Source organism: Carlito syrichta, unplaced genomic scaffold (assembly GCF_000164805.1).
Source record: "Carlito syrichta isolate Samal-C Ts95f unplaced genomic scaffold, Tarsius_syrichta-2.0.1 Scaffold309186, whole genome shotgun sequence".
Taxonomy (NCBI): domain Eukaryota; kingdom Metazoa; phylum Chordata; class Mammalia; order Primates; family Tarsiidae; genus Carlito; species Carlito syrichta.
The window spans coordinates 770,081-773,812 of record NW_007253282.1 but is presented as its reverse complement, the minus strand read 5'-3'; positions in this window follow the sequence as shown (position 1 = coordinate 773,812).

The following is a 3,732-nucleotide window of genomic DNA, read 5'->3' as shown; positions in this document are numbered from 1 at the left end:
GGGGAGGGGAGGGAAGGATCCTCTCTCACTTAGGCTTTGGGATGATTGCAGCCACTGCTGTCACCTTAATTGCAGCCTTGTGAGAGACCTGAGCCAGAGGCATTCAGCTCAGCTCAGCTGTACATAGATTCCTGATGCACAGAAATTATGAGCTAATAAATGGTTATTGTGTTAAGCTGATAAATTTTATAGTCATTTTTAAAGGAAGTAATAGATAACTAATACAATTTTTGTTTCCTCCACAAGATCAGTGTTTCTTAAATTCCATGCTGGTGCTACTTAAAAATACATATGCTCAGGCCCATACACAGAATCTTGGGTGATTGTTCTGCATAGCTAAGTTTGGAAACAAAAGTGGGAGGTTACATAGCAAACTATTTGGGGATATGAGAAGAAAATAGACGTTTATTTTTAAAGTGTACTTGATCCTGGAGATCTTGACCCAAATTAATGGCTCAACTTGGCAGAATCCAGAATAACTGAAACTTCATCTGTTATTTGGAGTCGTTATTGAATAGAAGAGAAAGAATCAGAGCTCTCTTACACACTGTGTGGCCTTGAAAAAATCCCTTATCTTTTTTGTGCCTCTAAAGTCCTAATAGGAAACTAAAGGAGTATAATGCCATTATTTAGGCAAATAGATTTATTCATTTATTAGGTATATTAGGTGATAGAAAGTTGATTGTGAGCTTCCTTCCTTGCAGAGATTTTTAAAAGATTATATTCCCATTTATTCACATTGGTAGACAGTGAAACTGTATACTATTGTAAATAGTATGTGGGCCTCAGAGACAGATAGACCCCATATTTGAAATATGCCTTTGCCGCCGACCAACTGTGTTGCCTTGAGCAAGCCAGCCAAGCCTCTGTGGTCTCCATTTTCTGACCTGTACAGTGCCAGTAATAGATAGCTCAAAGAATAGCCTTGAAGCCAATTACATAATATTTGTCAAATGCTCAGGACAAGGTTTAGCTTATCACATGGGCCTAATAAATAATAGCCATGAAGGATATTCAGTCAGCTCGTGTGATTGTGAACCAGTAAAGTAGGAAACAAACAAATGTTCATGTCAGCCTGTTTCTCATATCAGGTTTAATGGCAGCCCTATTCAGTGAGACAGGTTGAATTTTCTGCAACTATTACGTAGGATCTTTCCTGGAATTGAGACCTTTCCCACTCGTTCTACTTTTTTTTTTTCTTTCCCCCAGCTCTAATTGCCTCTCCGTAAGAAATGTAATCTGTTGAAATAGGCCTCAAGAAGTCCTACATTCAAATCCAGGAAAATCTTCTGGGTAGTAAAAGACCATTGAATAGGGCAATGATGTACTTCTGTGAGGATACCTTAAGATAAGTTGGGGCTGGATGTATCTGGAAGAGGTTGGGCTATAGGACAGCCAGACAAGACTAATAATTGGGCCAATCTTATCTCACAGGAGACAGAGTCAGAAATGCAGGCAATGCCTATTGGCTTCAAAGCTCCTTTAATCACTATTAAAGGCCAATATTGTTGAAAGAACACTTTAACCTGCATTAGTCATGTAATTCTCAGTGCAAATGAATGTTTTTACCTTGGTGCCCAATGACAAATTATTGAGTTATTTTGATTCAGTTATACACTTTGGGGTACATTTGGTTGTTCTAAGCTTTGAAACTATTTTATTCTTCTTAAATAAGTGCATAAAGTGACAAAAAGATCTATATCCAATTAGGTCAAAAGACCACTTCCAGAGATTGTGACAATCTCTTCCAGCTCTTGGTATTGACCCTGACCTACAGAGCTCTGTTATGTTTTGTTTTTAAAATTGTAATTCTGGAAAAATGTCAAATATGCACAAAAGCTAAAAGTACAATGAATCCTTATGTGTCCATCAGCCAGCTTCAACAATCAGCAACTCATAGGTACTGTTTCATCCCCACCTCTTTGATTCTTTTGAAACTAATCTCATTTCATCTATAAATATTTCAGTGTGCATCACTAAAAGATAAGGGCTCCTTCTTTTTTTTTCTTTTTCTTTGTTTATGAAAAATAACTACAATTCCACTATCAGACCTAAAATAATTATTTCTTTTGTTTCTTGTTTTTTTGAGTAGGAGTCTCACTCTCTCACCCAGGCTGAAGTACAGTGGCACGCTCACGGCCACCACAGCCTTGACCTGCTGGGCTCAGGTGATCCTTCCGCTCAGCCTGCCAAGCTGGAAACACAGGCGTGCACCACCATGCCCAGCTAATTTTTTTACTTATTGTAGAGATGAGATATCGCCAAGTTGCCCAAGCTGGTCTCAAACCCCTGTACTCAGGAAATCCTCTCGCCTCTGCCTCTCAAAATGCTGGGATTACAGGCATGAGCCACCGTGCCCAGATAATTATTTCTTAATATCAAATTAGTACTCAAATTCACCTAGTTGTCTTTTTAAAAAATATATAGTTGATTTCTTTGAATCAACATCCGCAAAGAGTTACAAACTACCGTTGATGGCTATGTCTTTTAAATCTGTTTCAACCTACACATTTCTTCCCCTTACTCCCTTGTTTCATTGAAGAAACTGAGATTTTTGTCCTGTAGAAATTTCCCACACTCAGCATTTTGCTGATTGAATTCCTGGGTGACAGTTAACAAATTCTTTTGTCCTTTTTTATTTTCTGTAAACTGGTAGTTAGATATAAGGGCTTGATCTGATTCAGGTTCGATTTTCTGGCAAGATTGCTTTATAGCTGGTGATGTACACTGCCATCAGAAGACACATAATGTTCATTTGATTCCCTTTTTTGCAACATTAATAACTATTGATGCTCATTCTCATGATCTCATTAAGGGTTTGCACAATGGTGATAATCTATGATTCCTTTTTTCATTTATTAGCTAACTAATTACCTTGAGGCACATTTGTAAAGAAAAGCAAGTTGAATCCTTGTTTGTTATTTAGCAGTTTTCAGAATAACTATCACACATCCACCATTCTGTTGTGCAGTGCATTTAAGAAAGGCAAGTTTAATGCTTGATTTGATTCTCTCCCTTTTCAGAAAAACAGGTTGGTTCCTTCAAATTCTCTAGAGGTGATATTTCTTTTTCCTTATATTTCTTTTTATTTTTTATTTTTGGGAATGCAAGATTGAGAGGACAGAAAAGCTCCCACAGTAGGAGGGGACCCGTAGGGTTTGCCGTTTTCATTTTTTAATTTTATTTTTAAAAATTTTTTTCCAGTATCAGTAAACACTCATAATTTTATTATAATAAATTAGCTTTTATCAGATCAATTCTGGGGAATTTTCATACAGAGACGTGAGATCGAATTTACATTTATGTAATTCAGGCTAGGTGCTCCTCCATACGAGGGGGACCCCAAAAAACAGGAATTTATAAAAAATTGTATATTTATTCTTACCTGTTTAGATTTCAGTCACCTTCAACGTACTCTCTGTTTGATGCAATACACCTATCAAGATGCTTTTTCCACTGCTCAAAACAGTTTTTGAACTCGTCAATTTTGATGCCTTTCAGTCCTTCTGTGGGTTTTTCTTTCACCTCTTCTATGTTGGCAAAATGTTTCCCTTTGAGGACTTTTTTCATTGGAGCAAGATGAACTAAATAGGAAGGGTGGAGCATGAGTGACATGCCATTTTTGGCCAAAAACGACTGAACACTCACAAAGTGTGGGCAGACGCGCTCATAAATCATCCATCATGAAACGGGCAAATGTATTGAAAGAATCTAAAATGTAAAAAAAAAATC